This window comes from Loxodonta africana, chromosome 1, assembly GCF_030014295.1.
Source record: "Loxodonta africana isolate mLoxAfr1 chromosome 1, mLoxAfr1.hap2, whole genome shotgun sequence".
Taxonomy (NCBI): domain Eukaryota; kingdom Metazoa; phylum Chordata; class Mammalia; order Proboscidea; family Elephantidae; genus Loxodonta; species Loxodonta africana.
This window is the reverse complement of record NC_087342.1, coordinates 43592940-43613180: the sequence shown is the minus strand read 5'-3', so window position 1 is coordinate 43613180 and position 20241 is coordinate 43592940. Positions and strand designations below refer to the sequence as shown.

At 40.2% G+C, this 20241-nt stretch overlaps 1 long non-coding RNA gene across 9 annotated transcripts in view; it reads right to left on the bottom strand.

The window, feature by feature from the left end:
• The window catches only part of LOC111752736 (uncharacterized), a 147455-nt gene extending 127241 nt beyond the window's left edge, over window positions 1–20214 (bottom strand). For 3 of the 9 annotated variants that reach the window (XR_010321119.1, XR_010321120.1, XR_010321123.1), the window contains exons 1-2: window positions 19688–20200; window positions 2478–2854 (exon numbers count right to left, since the gene is read on the bottom strand). This is a non-coding gene — a long non-coding RNA (uncharacterized LOC111752736). Of the gene's footprint in view, window positions 1–2477; window positions 2855–19687 lie in introns of all 9 variants that reach the window. The other 6 variants (XR_010321122.1, XR_010321126.1, XR_010321121.1 and 3 more) reach the window with 4 other exon arrangements.
• Window positions 20215–20241: the final 27 nt, after the last annotated feature.

Here is a 20241-nt window from a genome sequence, read left to right as displayed (position 1 = left end):
ATACCTGGCGCTGTGTGACATCTCCACCCCTTCTAGCCAGGCTGTACTGCACAGCCTGGGAGCCACTTCCCTGGTCTCGCAGTCACACTGGTGGGATCCCTGGAGGATTTTCTTTTCTTTTCTTTCTTTCTAATTTTTAGTTATTTATTTTTTCCCTTTCCCTTTTTCTTTTTTCCCCCTTTTCTTTTTCTCCATATCTCAGCTTCTCATTACTCCACTCCAATGACAAGCTCCCTTAGCACTTTTTTGTTGGTTTGTTTTTGGCTCGTGTTTACTCTCTCTCGTCTCTCCCACATCCATCTTAGCTCCACACATCACAACCTCCCCCTACTACCTACCTATATGCACCATGTGCAGAATATCACACCCCCAAGCAACACAGGCACTGCCTACCAGAACCTGCCCTGCACTTATTCCCAGTCCACCCTGTTGGCCCTAGTATGTGCCACAAACAACTTATCCCAGCCCCATCCATTCAGCTGGACCTGCCCTGCTGTACCTTAGCTGAACAACTGACCCTGCTCGTTGGACAAGGAGGTGAAAAGTATCATGACCACAGACAAGCAAACAACAAAGAATGTACAGCCCACCTGCTCAGACATAACCGAATAAACCAAAAAAGCAGGACAAAACAAACAAATCTTCGATCAACAAAGAAAATAACTACTGAACGTCCTGAAGACAGCAGACAATATCAAAACATAAAAAAGGACAGGATGGTTCCAGTAGGCATCCAAAATAAAACACCAGATGACTTTCTAGTAGAAAAATGGTACTAGCACTACCTGATAAGTAACTCAAATCTCTAATAATCAGAGCTATCCAAGAGTTGAAGCAAAAAGCAGACAAAAATGAGGAAAAAATAGATAAATTCACTGAAAAGGCAGACAAATTCATGGAAAATACAGACAAAAAATTGGAAGAATTCAGGAAAATAATACAGGAACAAAATGCCAAAATAAATTCACTGCTAGAAATTATACAAAAACAACTAGAAATCCGAAAGATAAACAACAAGACTTCAGAAATGGACAGTGTCACAGAAGGGCTGAAGAGTGGGTCTGAAACAATGGAAGACATGATCAGTGAAGTTGAAGACAAAGACTTGGCTATAACTCTGAGGAAAAATCAGAAAAAAGAATGAAGAAAAATAAAGAAACCTTGAGAATTATGTGGGATACAATCGATGGCAGTGGGTAGTGGGTTTAATCAAAAGGAAAAATGTGCAATTGATCAGAATTCCAGAATGGGGGAGAAAATGGAAAACACAAAGAGGATCACTTAAGAATTGCTCACAGAAAACTTCCCTGATATTAAAAATTAAAAGCTGATCATCCGAGAACCTCAAGGAACTCTAGATAGGATAGACCCCAAAAGAAAATCACCAAAGCATACCATAATCACACTTGCTAAAACCAAAGAAAAAGGAAGAATCATGAGAGCAGCTCGAGAAAAATGAAAAGTCACTGTCTTAGTTATCTAGTGTTGCTATAACAGAAATACCACAAGTGGATGGCTTTAAGAGAGAAATTTATTTTCTCACGGTAGACTAAAAGTCAGGGCATCAACTCCAGGGGAAGGCTCTCTCTCTCTGTCGGCCTTCTCATCAATTTTCCCCCAGACTCGAAGCTTCTCTGTGCAGGGACCCCGAGTCCAAAGGACACGCTCTCCTCCCGATGCTACTTTCTTGGTGGTATGAGGTCCCCTGTCTCTCTGCTTCCCTCTATCTTTTATATCTCAAGAGATTGCCTCAAGACACAATCCAATCTTCCAGGCTGAGTCCTGCCTCACTAACACAACTGCCACCCATCCTCCCTCATTAACACCACAGAGGCAGGACTTACAGAATAAAGGAAAATCACACAATACTGGGAATCATGGCCCAGCTAAGCTGATTCACACTTTTTTGGGGGGACACAATTCAATCCATGACATTTCGGCTTTAGGTCCCCCAAAAATCACATCCTTGCAACATGCAAAACATATTCACCCTATCAGATCATAGCAAAAGTCTTAACTCCAACTCCAAAATTCAAAACTTCTTCTTCATCTGTGAAATCTAGAATACAAGTTATCTGCTTCGAAGGTACAATGGAAGAACAGTTACAAGCTAGAAATTTCTATTACAAATGGGAGAAACTGAAAGAAAAGAAGGGATGACAGGCACCAAGCTAGTCAGCAGAACACATCACATTAGCCCTCAAAGCTTTGAAAATAATCTTCTATTCTCTGAGAAAATTTACACAATAACCCTGCTCTCCTGCTTCTAGGTATTGGCCACAATCTCCAGATTCTGAATGGAAGCCCCCCTCGGCCCTGGACTTCAGCTCCACCTTCCAGGCCCACTGGGACAGTAACTCTGCTCCCTTGGCTCTAGGTGAACCATTCTCCTCATCCATCTGACTGGCAACTCCACCCTTAGAAACACAAAAGGCCACGGCTCCACCCTTTGAAACCCCAGGGGTCCTTTTCCATACCTTTTGAGACTGAGGCAGCTCGGTTTCTTGTGTTCTTTGTCTTTTCAGCTTTTGCTTCCTGGTTTCTCAGCTTTTCAGCTCCTCAGGCCTCAAGCCTGCATCTGCCCTGCTAGAGAGGGTGTTCCAAAGCTCTGTAGCACCATCAATAGCTGCCTAGAGGCACCCTACTCTGCCAGGAAGCGTCTTGCGCACAGGCACTCAGCTCTCTCACTCCATGGGTTGGCTCCAGTGCTGTCTGGTGTTGGTCTCCTGGTTCTGCTGCTGCCACTTCTCTGCTGTTGCCACTTCTCTGCTGCTGCCACTTCTCTGCTGTGCTGGTCTTCTGCCACCAATCCTCTATCCATTCAGTTTCAAAACTGCTCCCACATTTGAGGTATCTGTTAGAGAACCACTCCACTGTCAGTATCAAATTCTATCTTAGTTATCCAATACTGCTATAACAGAAATACCACAAGTGGATGGCTTTAACAAAGAGAAATTTATTTTCTCACAGTAAAAGTAGGCTAAAAGCCCAAATTCAGGGTGTCAACTCAAGGGGAAGGCTTTCTCTCTCTGTCGCCCTTCTCATCAATCTTCCCCCATACTAGGAGCTTCTTCACGCAGGGTTCCTGACTCCAAAGGATGCTCTGCTCCTGGCACTGCTTTCTTGGTGGTTTGAGGTCCCCCGTCTCTCTGTTCACTTCTTTCTTTCATATCTCAAGAGATTGCCTCAAGACACAATTCAATCTTGTTGATTAAGTCCTGCCTCACTAACTCAACTGCTGCCCATCCTCCCTCATTAACATCATAGAGGTAGGATTTACTACATACGCTACATACACGAAAATCACACAATACTGGGAATAATGGCCCAGCCAAATTTATTCACACATTTTTTGGAGGGACACCATTCAACCCATGACAGTCACATACAGAGGAGAAACAAGGCCAAGCTCTGATTATTCGGCAGAAACCATGCAGGCAAGAAGGTGATGGGATGATATATATAAAACCATGAAAGGAAAAAATTGGCAACGAAGAATAATATATCCTGCAAAACTCTCATTCAAATATGATGGTGAAATTAGGACATTTCAAGATAAACAGAAATTAAGGCAATACGTAAAAACCAAACCAAACCTCCAAGAATTATTAAAGGGAGCTCTTCAGTCTGAGAACAAACAACATCAGACCACATCTTGAAGCTAGGATACAGGATTGCTGCAGCCAGATACCAACCGAGGAAATGAACTCTCAAGGACTATCAAAATCAAAAGAATTACAACAGGGAACCAGAGAGGTTAATCTATAAGTGACAACAACATCAGAACAATAAAATAGAATAAGCTGTGTAGGTATAGAACTTTCCAATGGAAAGGAAGGTAAGGTGATATACCATGTAATAACAGACTAGTTCAAACCTAGGAAAATCAGGGTAAATTTCAAGGTAACCACAGAGAAAGTTAATAAACCTACTCATCAAAATAAAGAAGGAAAACATAAAGTCTCAATAAAAACAAAATCTACAAAAACAAAACAAATCCACAAACAAAAGGAATTCAGCACAGGAAGGTAAGAGGAACAATCAAAACGTCAGCACCACAAAAAACAAAAACAAAAAAATGACAGCAATAAACTCCCGCCTATCAATAATTACACTGAATGTAAAATGGCCTAAATGCACCTATAAAGAGATAGTGACAGAATAGATTTAAAAAACAGGATCTATCAATACACTGTCCACAAGAGGCACACCTTAGAAACAAAGACATAAATTTATTAAAAATCAAAGGGTGGAAAAAAAATAAGCAAACAGCTACCAAAAAATAGCAGCAGTAGCAATAGTAATACCAGATTAAATGGGCTTTAAAACAAAATCCACCATAAAAGACAAAGAAGGGCACTATATAGTGATTAAAGGGACAATCCATCATGAAGACATAGCCTTAATAAACATCTATGCACCCAATGACAGGGCTCCAAAATACATAAAACAAACTCTAACAGCACTGAAAAGACAAATTGACAGTTCCATAATAATAGTAGGAGACTTCAACGCACCACTTTTAGTAAAGGACAGAACATCTAGAAAGAAACTCAACAAAGACACAATCAGCCAACTTGACCTCATAGATATATGTAGAACACCCCACCCAACAGCTGCGAAGTACACATTCTTTTCCAATGCACATAGAACGTTCTCCAGAATAGACCACATCTTAGGCCACAGAGCAACCTTCAACAAAATCTTACAAAATTCAGATAACGCGAAGTATCTTCTGTGGCCACATCAAGGTAGACATTAACAACAGGAAGAGCAATGGAAAAAAATCAATTACATGGAAACTGAATAACAACCTGCTTAAAAACCTCTAGGTAAAAGAAGAAATCAGAGACAAAATCAAAAAATTCTTAGAATCAAATGAGAATGAAAGCGCATCATACCAAAACCTTTGGAACACAGCAAAGGCTGTCCTCAGAGGTCAATTTATACCAATAGATGCACACATCAAAAAAGAAGAAAGTGACAAAATCAAAACATTAGCTATGCAACTCAGACAGACAGAAAGAGAACAACAAAAGAAGCACACAACCACCAGAAGAAAGGAAATAATAAAGACCAGAGCAAAAATAAATGAAACAGAGAATAGAAAAACAACAGAAAGAATCAACAAAACCAAAAGTTGGTTCTTTGAAAGAATCAACAAAATCAACAAACCACCATCCAAACTGACAAAAGGAAAACAGGAAAGGACACAAATAACCCAAATAAGAACTGAAATGGGGGACATTACAACAGACCCAGCTAAAATAAAAAGGATCACAACAAAGTATTATGAAAAACTGTACTCTAACAAATTGGAAAACCTAGAGGAAATGGACAAATTTCTAGAAACACACTACCTACCCAAACTAACACAAAATGATGTTAAAAATCTGAACAGACCTATAACAAGAGAAGAGATTGAGAAGGTAACTTTAAAAACTCCCATCTGGAGGGGAGATGAGAAGCCAGAAACGGATAGAGGGTGGCTGAATAGACACGGAAATAGAAGGTGGAGAGAAGGAGTGTGCTGTCTCATTAGGGGGAGGATAGGAGTATACAGCAAGATGTATAAAAATTTTTACATGAAAGATTGACTTGATTCATAAACTTTCACTTAAAGCACAATAAAAATTTAAAAAAAGGAAAAAAAACTCCCCACCTCCAAAAAAAAAAACCCCAGCTCAGATGGCTTCACTGAAGAATTGTACCAAACATTCACGGAACAACTTATGCCAGTACTACTCAAACTATTTCAGAACACAGAAGAGGAAGCGATACTTCTGAATTTATTCTATGAAGCCAGGATAACCCTGATATCAAAACCAGGTGAAGACACCACAAAAAAGAAAATTACAGACCAATATCTCTTATGCATACAGATGCAAAAATTCTCAACAAAATTCTAGCCAAGAGAATTCAGCATCACATCAAAAAAATAATACACCATGGAGGAGGGGGGCCAAGATGGCTGACTAGGTAGATGCTACCTCAGAACCCTCTTGCAACAAAGACTCGGAAAAACAAGTGAATCGATCACATACATGACAATCTACGAACCCTAACTAACAAACACAGATTTAAAGAGTTGACCTGAGTGACAGAGACCGAGAACAAACAACTAAGGGGAAGCAGCGACTGTTTTCAGAGCCTGGAGCCAGCGTCCCAGTCAGGAAGCCTTGGCGCCAGGCTTTGGACTGGGCACAGGGGAGCTGAGCATGACATCCTCTGACGGTGCAAATACGGGGTGCAGCCCCAGCCCCCTGAACTGACCTCGGGGGAAGCACAGCCAGTGCACACAGGTGGCACAGCAACGCGGCTGACAAGAAGAGAAGTCACCAGGAGGCAGCGACTATTTTTGGAGCCGGGAGTGCAGCGTCCCAGCCGGGGAACCTTGATGCTGGGCTTTGGACTGGGAGGGGAGAAACTAACCGTGGTTTCTGAGACAGCGCAAGCATGGGACGCGGGCCTGACCATCGGGGGCAATCTCTACACAGCCAGCACGCACAGGCGATGTGCCCCTTGGGAATCTCAGATAAAACAGTCATCCCAAGCAAGATAAGTAACTTTGTCTATATTCCGGGGCGCTACTCTCTCCTGTTTTTCTGAACCCTTCCCTCCCCTTCCCAGGCGGCTTCATTAACATTGGAATTTCCTGAGCCAGAGGGAGAACTGCTCCGCGGGTTTTCTTTCTTTTTTTTTTTTTTTTTTTTTGGTCTTTTCCTAACCCATTCTTCCGGCCTGAGAGATGCAACCACAAAAAACCTAGGGACCAAAAATCCTTCCCTAATTGGACAAAAAACACAGAACCAACTCCAGCCAAGCATATGTGATCCACAGTCTCGGGCTTTCATCCCTGCAGGGAACAAGGTGGCTATTATAATGCAAAGGCATTTCTGATACGGACCTGACTGCATTTGTTTTAGCGGATTTACTGGAAAGACAAGTTTCCCAGGTCTGATATCTCTGCTTATTCAACAGAGCCCTCACTGACTCACAACAGGGAACTGAGGGCTGAAGCTCCCCCCAGACCACCTAGCCTCCTGCCTTAGGGGTCTAAGGAGGGTGACACCTACCAATCTGTAGAGGTACTTGCATTGGGGGCCTAAGGTACAGCTGCAGAGCCCACCCACCAAGGTGCTTTAGGAATAGAGACACACCTACCTCACTGGCACTTGGGGGAAGCCTGTCAGCATCCTGCGCCCCCCCCCGGAGTGTGAACCCCAGCTGCTACTAGAATCTGGTGCACACAACTATCACCACTACTTCTCAAGGTGGGTAGGTGACAGTGTGCATCACACACTTGATGACCCAAAATCAGATTCTACTCAAGAATAATGAATAAACTCAGGCATATATATCTGGCAACAGCCCAAACCAGCTGGTAATAGGTCATAAGTGAGTCAAGGGCTACAACAATCAAGACAGCACAATCTAGTAGCCCATCTACGTGTATTGAAAGAAAACAAAACAAGACTCAGTGAGCAAATATAGAATAAGTCACTACAATGTCTTAATGATGGCTCGGAGACAGCAGTCGATATCAAACCACATAAAGAAGCAGACCATGACAGCTTCTACAAGCTCCCAAACTAAAGAATCAAAATCTTTCCCAAATGAAGATACAATCCTGGAATTATCAGGTACAGAATATAAAAAACTAATTTACAAAATGCTTCAAGACATCAGGGATGACCTCAGAAATGGAATAAGGCAAGCTACAGAAAAAGCCAAGGAACACACTGATAAAGCAGTTGAAGAACTAAAAAAGATTATTCAAGAACATAGTGGAAAAATTAATAAGTTGCAAGAATCCATAGAGAGACAGCATTCAGAAATCCAAAAGATTAACAATAAAATTACAGAATTAGACAATGCAATAGGAAGTCAGAGGAGCAGATTCGAGCAATTAGAATGCAGACTGGGAAATCTGGAGGACCAGGGAATTAACACCAATATACCTGAAAAAAAAATCAGATAAAAGAATTAAAAAAAATGAAGAAACCCTAAGAATCATGTGGGACTCTATCAAGAAGGATAACTTGCGGGTGATTGGAGTCCCAGAACAGGGAGGGATAACAGAAAATACAGAGAGAATAGCTGAAGATCTGCTGGCAGAAAAATTCCCTGACATCATGAAAGGCGAAAGGATATCTATCCAAGATGCTCATCGAACCCCATTTAAGACTGATTCAAAAAGAAAAACACCAAAACATATTATAATCAAACTTGCCAAAACCAAAGACAAAGAGAAAATTTTAAAAGCAGCCAGGGATAAAACAAAGGTCTCCTTCAAGGGAGAATCAATAAGAATAAGTTCAGTCTACTCAGCAGAAACCATGCAGGCAAGAAGGCAATGGGATGACATATATACAGCACTGAAGGAGAAAAACTGCCAGCCAAGGATCATATATCCAGCAAAACTCTCTCTGAAATATGAAGGCGAAATTAAGATATTTACAGATAAACACAAGTTTAGAGAATTTGCAAAAACCAAACCAAAGCTACAAGAAATATTAAAGGAAATTGGTCAGAAAACCAATAATATCAGATACCAGCACAACACAAGGTCACAGAACAGAACACCCTGATATCAACTAAAATAGGGAACTCACAAAAAGAAATTAAGATTAATTTAAAAAAAAAAAAAAAAGCTCAAAACAGAATCATTGAAGTCAATATGTAAAAGATCACAATAATCAAAAAGAGGGACTAAATACAGGTGGCATAGAACTGCCATACGCAGAGGGATACAAGGCGATATAGGGCAATACAAGTTAGGTTTTTACTCAGAAAAATAGGGGTAAATATTAAGATAACCACAAAGAGGTATAACAACTCCATAATTCAAAATAAAAACCAAGAAAAATGTAACAACTCAGCAAAAATAAAGTCAAATACTATGAAAATGAGGAGCACACAATTTACAAACAAAAACTTCTCCGCAAAAAAAAGTAAGTGGAAAAATGAAATTGTCAACAACACACAGAAAAAGGCATCAAAATGACAGCACTAAACACATACTTATCTACAACTACGCTGAATGTAAATGGACTAAATGCACCAATAAAGAGACAGAGAGTCTCAGACTGGATAAAGAAACACGATCCATCTATATGCTGCCTACAAGAGACACACCTTAGAGACACAAACAAACTAAAACTCAAAGGATGGAAAAAAAATACATCAAGCAAACAAAAATCAAAAAAGTGCAGTAGCAATATTAATTTCTGACAAAATAGACTTTAAAATCAAATCCACCACAAAGGAAGAAGTACATTACATGATGACTAAAGGGACAATTGACCAGAAAGATATAGCCATATTAAATATTTATGCACCCAATGACAGGGCTGCAAGATACATAAAACAAACTTTGACAGAACTGAAAAGTGAGATAGACACCTCCACGATTATAGTAGGAGACTTCAACACACCACTTTCGGAGAAGGATAGGATTTCCAGTAAGAAGCTCAATAGAGACACGGAAGACCTAAGTGCTACACTCAACCAACTTGACCTCATTGATTTATATAGAACACTTCACCCAACAACTGCAAAGTATACTTTTTTTTAGTGCACATGGAACATTCTCTAGAAGAGAGAACGTATTAGGTCATAAAACAAACCTTTGCGAAATCCAAAACATCGAAATATTACAAAGCATCTTCTCAGACCACAAGGCCATAAAAGTGGAAATCAATAACAGAAAAATTACGGAAAAGAAATCAAATACTTGGAAACTGAACAATACCCTCCTGAAAAAAGACTGCGTTATAGAAGACATTAACGAGGGAATAAAGAAATTCATAGAATGCAACGAGAATGAAAATACTTCCTATCAAAACCGCTGGGACACAGCAAAAGCAGTGCTCAGAGGCCAATTTATATCGATAAATGCACACATACAAAAAGAAGAAAGAGCCAAAATCAGAGAACTGTCCCTACAACTTGAACAAATAGAAAGGGTGCAACAAAAGAATCCATCAGGCACCAGAAGAAAACACACAATAAAAATTAGAGCTGAACTAAATGAATTAGAGAACAGAAAAATAATTGAAAGAATTAACAAAGCCAAAAGCTGGTTCTTTAAAAAAATTAACAAAATTGATAAAACCATTGGCCAGACTGACTAAAGAAATACAGGAAAGGAAACAAATAACCCAAATAAGAAACGAGATGGGCCACATCACAACAGACCCAACTGAAATTAAAAGAATCATATCATATTATTATGAAAAGTTGTACTCTACCAAATTTGCAAACCTAAAAGAAATGGATGAATTCCTGGAAAATCACTACCTACGTAAACTAACACAATCATAACTAGAACAACTAGATAGACCCATAACAAAAAAAGAGACTGAAACGGTAATCAAAAAACTCCCAACAAAAAAAAGCCCTGGCCCAGATGGCTTTACTGCAGAGTTCTACCAAACTTTCAGAGAAGAGTTAACACCACTACTACTAAAGCTATTTCAAAGCACAGAAAATGACGGAATACTACCTAACTCATTCTACGAAGCCACCATTTCCCTGATACCAAAACCAGGTAAAGACATCACAAAAAAAGAAAATTACACACCTATATCCCTCATGAACATAGATGCAAAAATCCTCAACAAAATTCTAGCCAGTAGAATTCAACAACATATCAAAAAAATAATTCACCACGACCAAGTGGGATTTATACCAGGTATTTATGCAAGGCTGGTTTAACATTAGAAAAACCATTAATGTAATCCACCATATAAATAAAAGACAAAAACCACATGATCTTATCAATTGATGCAGAAAAGGCATTTGACAAAGGCCAACACCCATTCATGATAAAAACTCTCAGCAAAATAGGAATTGAAGGAAAATTCCTCAACATAATAAAGGGCATCTATACAAACAAAGCCAACAGCCAAGATCACTATACATGGAGAGAGCCTGAAAGCATTTCTCTTAAGAATGGGAACCCGACAAGGCTGCCCTTTATCACCGCTCTTATTCAACATTGTGCTAGAGGTCCTAGCCAGAGCGATTAGGCTAGACAAAGAAATAAACGGCATCCGGATTGACAAGGAAGAAGTAAAATTATCTCTATTTGCAGATGACATGATCTTATACACAGAAAACCCTGAGGAATCCTCCAGAAAACTACTGAAACTAATAGAAGAGTTTGGCAGAGTCTCAGGTTATAAGATAAACATACAAAAATCACTCGGATTCCTCTATATCAACAAAAAGAACATCGAAGAGGAAATAACCAAATCAATACCATTCACAGTAGCCCCCAAGAAGATAAAATACTTAGGAATAAATCTTACCAAAGATGCAAAAGACCTATACAAAGAAAATTACAAAGTACTACTACAAGAAACTAAAAAGGACCTACTCAAGTGGAAAAACATACCTTGCTCATGGATAGGAAGACTTAACATAGTAAAAATGTCTATTCTACCAAAAGCCATCTATACATAGAATGCACTTCCGATCCAAATTCCAATGTCATTTTTTAATGTGATGAAGAAACAAATCACGAACTTCATATGGAAGGGAAAGAAGCCTCGGATAAGTAAAGCATTACTGAAAAAGAAGAAGAAAGTGGGAGGCCTCACTCTACCTGATTTCAGAACATATTATACAGCCCCACGAGTCAAAACAGCCTGGTACTGGTACAACAACAGGCACATAGACCAATGGAACAGAATTGAGAACCCAGATATAAAACCATCCACATATGAGCAGCTGATATTTGACAAAGGCCCAGTGTCAGTTAACTGGGGAAAAGATAGTCTTTTTAACAAATGGTGCTGGCATAACTGGATATCCATTTGCAAAAAAATGAAACAGGACCCATACCTCACACCATGCACAAAAACTAACTCCAACTGGATCAAAGACCTAAACATAAAGACTAAAACGATAAAGATCATGGAAGAAAAAATAGGGACAACCTTAGAAGCCCTAATACAAGGCATAAACAGAATACAAAACATTACCAAAAATGACGAAGAGAAATCAGATAACTGGGAACTCCTAAAAATCAAACACCTATGCTCATCTAAAGACTTCACCAAAGGAGTAAAAAGACCACCTACAGACTGGGAAAGAATTTTCAGCTATGATATCTCCAGCCAGCGCCTGATCTCTACAATCTATACGATTCTGTCAAAACTCAACCACAAAAAGACAAACAACCCAATCAAGAAGTGGGCAAAGGATATGAACACACACTTCACTAAAGAAGATATTCAGGCAGCTAACAGATACTTGAGAAAATGCTCTCGATCATTAGCCATGAGAGAAATGCAAATTAAAACTACGATGAGATTCCATCTCACTCCAACAAGGCTGGCATTAATCCGAAAAACACAAAATAATAAATGCTGGAGACGCTGCGGAGAGACTGGAACTCTTATACACTGCTGGTGGGAATGTAAAATGGTACATCCACTTTGGAAATCTATCTGGCGTTATCTTAAACAGTTAGAAATAGAACTACCACACAACCCAGAAATCCCACTCCTCGGAATATACCCTAGAGAAATAAGAGCCTTCACACAAACAGATATATGCACACCCATGTTTATTGTAGCTCTGTTTACAATAGCAAAAAGCTGGAAGCAACCAAGGTGTCCATCAATGAATGAATGGTTAAATAAATTGTGGTATATTCACACAATGGAATACTACGCATCAATAAAGAACAGTGACGAATCTGTGAAGCATTTCATAACATGGAGGAACCTGGAAGGCATTATGCTGAGTGAAATTAGTCAGAGGCAAAAGGACAAATATTGTATAAGACCACTATTATAAGATCTCGAGAAACAGTATAAACTGAGAAGAACACATACTTTTGTGGTTATGAGGGGGGAGGGAGGGAGGGTGGGAGAGGGTTTTTTACTGATTAGTTAGTAGATAGGAACTACTTTACGTGAAGGGAAGGACAATACTCAATACATGGAAGGTCAGCTCAACTGGACTAGACCAAAAGCAAAGAAGTTTCCGGGATAAAATGAATGCTTCAAAGGTCAGCAGAGCAAGGGCGGGGGTTTGGGGACCATGGTTTAAGGGGACTTCTAAGTCAATTGGCAAAATAATTCTATTATGAAAACATTCTGCATCCCACTTCGAAATGTGGCGTATGGGGTCTTAAATGCTAAAAAGCGGCCATCTAAGATGCATCAGTTGGTCTCAACCCACCTGGATCAAAGGAGAATGAAGAACACCAAGGTCACATGATAACTATGAGCCCAAGAGACAGAAAGGGCCACATGAACCAGAGACTTACATCATCCTGAGACCAGAAGAACTAGTTGGTGCCTGGCCACAATCGATGACTGCCCTGACAGGGAGCACAACAGAGAACCCCTAAGGGAGCAGAAGATCAGTGGGATGCAGACCCCAGATTCTCACAAAAAGACCATACTTAATGGTCTGACTGAGACTAGAGGAATCCCGGCAGTCATGGTCCCCAAACCTTCTGTTGGCCCAGGACAGGAACCATTCCTAAAGACAACTCATCAGACATGGAAGGGACTAGACAGTGGGTAGAAGATGCTGATGAAGAGTGAGCTATTTGTATCAGGTGGACACTTGAGACTGTGTTGGCATCTCCTGTCTGGAGGGGGGATGGGAGGGTGGAGAGGGTTGGAAGCTGGCAAAATTGTCACGAAAGGAGAGACTGGAAGGGCTGACTCATTAGGGGGAGAGTACGTGGGAGTATGGAGTAAGGTGTATATAAACTTATATGTGACAGACTGAAAAAAAAAAAATAATACACCATGACCAAGTAGAATTCATACCAGGTATGCATGGATGGTTCAATATTAGAAAATCAATCAGTGCAATCCACCACATAAATAAAAGGAAAGAAAAGAATCACATGATCATCTCAATTGATGCAGAAAAGGCCTCTGACAAAGTCCAACACCCATTCCTGATAAAAAAAAAAAACCTCAATAAAATAGGTATAGAAGGGAAATTTCTCAACATAATAAAAGGCATCTATTTTTTATGCAAAACCAACAGCTAATGGAGAGACGCTGAAAACATTCCCATTGAGAATACGAACTAGACAAGGATGCCCTTTATCCCCACTCCTATTTAATATTGTGCTTGAAGTCCTAGCTAGAGCAATAAGGCAAGAAAAAGAAATAAAGCGCATCCAAATTGGTAGTGAAGAAGTTAACCTGTCCCTATTTGTGGATGATATGATGCTATACATAGAAAACCCAAAAGACTCCAAGAGAAAACTACTCGAACTAATAGAAAAATTCAACAGAGTTGCACGATACAGGATAAACATACAAAAATCTGTTGAATTCCTACACATCAATAAAGTGAACGATGAAAAAGAAATCAGGAAAACAATACCATTAATAATAACCCCTAAAAAAAAAGAAAATACTTAGGAATAAATCAAACCAGGGATGTAAAAGACCTATACAAAGAAAACTATAAAACACTACTGCAAGAAACCAAAAGAGATCTACATAAATGGAAACACACACCATGCTCACAGATAGGTAGACTCAACACTGTGAAAATGACAATTCTCCACAAAGCGATTTACAGATACAATGCAATCCCAATCCAAATACCAACAACATTCTTTAAAAAGAAAGAAAAACTAACCATTAATTTTATATGGAAATGGATGAAGTCCCAAATAAGTAAAGCATTATTGAAGAAGAATAAAGTAAGAGGCCTCCCACTACCTGACCTCAAATCGTACTACATAGCTACAGTAGTCAAAATAGCATGGTAGTGGTACAATGACATATACTTTGACCAATGGAACAGAATTGAGAACCCAGATGTAAACCCATCCACCTACGGTCACTTGATCTTCAACAAGGGACCAAAGGCCATCAAATGGGAAAAAGACAGTCTTTTTTAACAAATGGTACTGGCAAAACTGAATGTCCATCTGCAAAAAAATGAAACAGGACCCATACCTCACACCATATACAAAAACTAATTCAAAATGGACCAAAGATCTAAATATAAAGCCAAAAACTATAAAGTTCATAGAAAAAATATATATATAATCAACACTAGAGGCCCTAATACACAGCATTAACAGGATAAAAATCATAACCAACAACACACAAACTCCAAAAGATAAGCTAGATAACTGGGATCTTCTAAAAATTAAACTTATTGTCATGGATTGAATTATGTCTCTCCAAAAATGTGTGTATCATTTGGGCTGGGCCATGATTCCCAGTATTGTGTGGTTTTCCTTTATGTTGTAAAACCTGCCTCTATGATGTTAATGAGGGAAGATGAGCAGCAGTTGTGTTAGTGAGGCAGGACTCAACCTACAGGATTGGATTGTGTCTTGAGGCAATCTCTTGAGATATAAATGACAGAAGGAAGCAGAGAGACAGGGGGACCTCATACCACCAAGAAAGCAGCATCGGGAGGAGAGCGCGTCCTTTGGACTCGGGGTCCCTGCGCAGAGAAGCTTCTAGTTTGGGGGAAGATTGATGAGAAGGCTGACAGAGAAAGAAAACCTTCCCCTGGAGTGGACACCCTGAATTTAGACTTTTAGCCTACTTTACTGTGAGAAAATAATCTTCTCTTTGTTAGAGCCACCCACTTGTGGAATTTCTGTTATAGCAGCACTAGAGGACTAACACACTTACGCTCATCAAAATTTCACCGAAAGAATAAAAAGAGAACCTACAGGCTGGGAAAAAAAAAAAATTGGCTATTACATACCAGACAAAGTTCTGATGTCTAAAATCTACAAGAAAATCCAACCCCTCTACAATAAAAAGACAAAAATCCAATTAAAAAATGGGCAAAGGAAACGAACAGACACTTCATCAAAGACATTCAAGAGGCCAACAGACACATGAGGAAATGCTCGTGATCACTAGCCATTCAAACCAAACCAAACCCAGTGCCGTCGAGTCGATTCCAACTCATAGTGACCCTATAGGACAGAGTAGAACTGCCTTATAGAGTTTCCAAAGAGCGCCTGGCAGATTCGAACTGCTGACCCTTTGGTTAGCAGCCGTAGCACTTAACCACTACGCCACCAGGGTATCCCACTAGCCATTAAAAAAAAAATAGAGAAGTGCAAATTAAAACCACAATAAGATAGAATCTCACACCAGCATTACTGGCATGAATCAAAAAAACAGGAAATAACAAATTTTGAAGAGGCTGCGAGGAGACTGGAACTCTTATGCACTGCTCATGGGAATGCAAAATGAGACAACCATTTTGGAAAATAATATGGCGCTTCCTTAGGAAGCTAGAAATAGAAATAAATGTGATCCAGCAATTTCACTCCTAGGAACATATCCTAGAGAAATAAGAGCCATCACACAAATAGAATATGCATACCTATGTTCATTGCAGCATTGTTCACAATAGCAAAAAGATGGAAACAACCTAGGTGCCCATCAGCAGATGAATGGATAAACTGGTACATACACACAATGGAGTATTACACGGTAAAAAAAAAACGATGAATCCGTGAAGCATCTCATAACATGGATGAATTTGGAGAGTATTATGCTGAGTGAAATAAGTCAATCACAAAAGGACAAATATCGAATGAAACCACTATTACAAGAACTCAAGAAATAGTTTAAACAGAGAAGAAAATATTCTTTGATGGTTATGAGAGTGGGGAGGGAGTGAGGGAGAGGGGTCTTCACTAATTAGATAGTAAAAAAAAAAAAAACAAGAACTATTTTAGGTGAAGGAAAAGACAATACACCGTACAGGAGAGGTCAGCACAAATGAACTAAACCAAAAGTAAAAAAAAAAAAAAAACCAAAAGTAAAGAAGTGTCCTAAACAAACCGAACACTTCAAAGGCCAGAGTAGCAGGGGCAGGGGTTTGGGGACCGTGGCTTCAGAGGACATCTAGGTTAATTGGCCTAATAAAATCTATTAAGAAAACATTCTGCATCCCACTTTCATGAGTGGCGTCTGGGGTCTTAAACACTAGCAAGCAGCCATCAATTGGTCTCAACCCACTTGGAGCAAAGGAGAATGAAGAACAACAAAGACTCAAGGTAATTATGAGCCCAAGACACAGAAAGGGCCACATAAATCAGGGACTACATTAGCCCGAGACCACAAGAACTAGATGGTGCCCGGCTACAACCAATGACTGCCCTAACAGGGAACACAGCAGAGAATCCCTGATGGAGCAGGATTCTCGTAAAAAGACCAGAGTTAATGGTCTGACAAAGACTAGAAGGACCCTGGAGGTCATGGTCCCCAGACCTTCTGTTAGCCCAAGACAGGAACCATTCCCAAAGCCAGCTCTTCAGACAGCGATTGGACTGGAGTATAAGATAGAAAATGATACTGGTGAGGAATGAGCTTCTTGGCTCAAGTAGACACAAGACTATGTGGGCAGCTCCTGTCTGGAGGGGAGATGAGAAGGCAGAGAGGACAGAAGCTGGCTGAATGGACACAGGGAATACAGGGTGGAGTGACGGAGTGGGCTGTCTCACTATGGGGAGAGCAACTAGGAGTATATAGCAAGGTATATATAAATTTTTGTATGAGAGACTGACTTGATTTGTAAACTTTCACTAAAGCACAACAAAAAAATTTTTATTTTAATTAAAAAAAAAAAAAAGCAAAGGGTCATTAAAAAGACAGGAAAGAAAAGACCAAAATGGATGCCAGAAGAGACTCTGAAACTTGCTCTTGAATGTAGTTAAAGCAAATGGAAGAAATGATGAAGTAAAAGAGCTGAACAAAAGATTTCAAAGGGCAACTCGAGAAAACAAAGTAAAGAAATGTGCAAAGACCTGAAGTTAGAAAACCAAAAGGGAAGAACACACTTGGCATTTCTCAAGCTGAAAGAACTGAAGAAAAGATTCAAGCCTTGGGTTGCAGTTTTGAAAGATTCTAAGGGCAAAATATTGAACAACACAGGAAACATCAAAGGAAGGTGGATGGAATACACAGAGTCACCATATTAAAAAGAATTGGTCAGTGTTCAACCACGTCAAGAGGTAGAATATGATCAGGAACCGATGGTATTGAAGGAAGAAGTCCAAGCTGCACTGAAGGCACTGGTGAAAAACAAGGCTCCAGGAATTGATGGAATACAAATTTAGACGCTTCAGCAAACGGATGCAACATTGGAAGTGCTACTTGTCTATGCCAAGAAATTTGGAAGACAGCTACCTGGTGAACAGACTGGAAGAGATCCATATTTGTACTCAATGTGGAAGTTTATCAAACAATATCATTAATGCCACATGCAAGTAAAATTTTGCTGAAGATCATTCAAAAATGGTTGCAGCAGTGCATTGATAGGTAGCTGCCAGAAATTCAAGCCGGATTCAGAAGAGGACCTGGAACCAGGGATATCATTGCTGGTGTCAGATGGATTTTGGTTGAAAGCAGAGAATATGAGAAAGATGTTTGTCTGTGTTTTATTGACTATGCAAAGGCATTTGACTGTATGGATCATAAAAAATTACGGATACCATTGTGAAGAATGGCAACTTCAAAACATTTAATTGTGCTGAGGAACCTGTACTTAGATCAAGAGGCAGCCATTCAAACAGAGTAAGGGGATATTGTGTGGTTTAAAGTCAGAAAAGGTGTGTATCGGGGTTGTATCCCTTTGCCATGCTTATTCAATCTGTATGGTGAGCAAATAATCCGAAAAACTGGACTCTATGAAGAAGAACATGGCATCAGGATTGAAGGAAGACTCATCAACAACCTGTGATACACAGATGGCACAACCTTACTTGCCGAAAGTGAAGAGGACTTGCAGCACTTACTGATGAAGATCAAAACAGACCACAGCCTTCAGCACAGATTACATCTCAACATAAAGAAAACAAAAATCCTCACAATGGACCAATAAGCAACATCCTGATAAATGAAGAAAATATTGAAGTTGTTAAGATTTCATTTTACTTGGATCCACAATGCAAGCAGCAATCAAGAAATCGAACACTGTGTTGCCTTGGGCAAATGTGCTGCAAAAGACCTCTTTAAAGTGTTGAAAAGCAAAGATGTCACTCTGAGGACTGAGTTGCACCTGATACAAACCATGATATTTTCAATCGCCTTATATGCATGCGAAAGCTGGACAATGAATAAGGAAGGCTGAAGAACTGATGCCTTTGAATTATGTTGTTGGCAAAGAATACTGAATATACTGCCAGAAGAATGAACAAGTCTATCTTGGAAAAAGTACTCTTTGGAAGTGAGGGTGGGGAGACTTCGTCCCACGTACTTCGGACATGTTATCAGCAGGGACCGGTCCCTGGAGAAGGACATCATGCTTGGTAAAATAGAAGGTCAGAGAAAAAGAGAAAGACCATCGACATGGATTGACACAGTGGCTGCGACAATGAGCTTAAACATAGCAAGCACTGTGAGGATGGGGCAGGGCCCGGTAGGGTTTCATTCTGTACTACAGGGTATAGGGTCAGTATGAGTAGGAAATGGACTCAATTGCGACGGGTTTGGGGCTTTTTTCTTTTTCCCTGTGCCCAATTTACCAAGTATTGCAGTTACAACAAATTACATTTATGACTATTTTAGTATACCTTACGACATACAGGTTGCAGCATGTAATTTGCTGGTATTACTCCCAGATGTTCAAGGGTCGGATTTATAAAGATACTGATAATAAAAGACAAAAAAAATGAACACTAAAAAAAAGAAAGAGGTATTTGACTTACGTCAGAATCAAGTGACAACGGAGCGGTTGGAACAGAACGTCCTGGGAACTCAGGGTCTTGTACTAGCCCTCAGGCACTAGTTTGATGATGACGATTTCAGAAATTTGCAGGAACTGGACGAGGTAACAGCCTCGTCCCCAGAGAAAACGCTTCGTAACTGCTTTTCGAAAACTCAAAAACATCCATGGAATGGGTACGAACACCAAAAGATAATTATACAATATTCCAGGGGCCACTTCCGATTGCCGAGTGTCCTAGGGGGCGTTAAAGCTTTCACCTCCTGGCATGAATAAAAGGTTTTGCCTCACCGCCGACTCTGACCGCACCTCCCCTCTCTAACTCAGTGTCAGTCCGCCCAGCACTGGCCGCTCGCCCTCTGTAAGGAAGTTCCCGCCAGAGCCAGACTGACACGCGCCGCTCGGGTGGGGGGCCAGTCCGTGCCGCCACCTCCGCGACCTTGGTCCAGGCCGGCCGGGGTGGACCTACGTCTCCAAGGCGCGCCCTTTCCCCGCCGCAACGTGCTGACGAGTCCCGCGCTACGAGGAGCCTCGGCC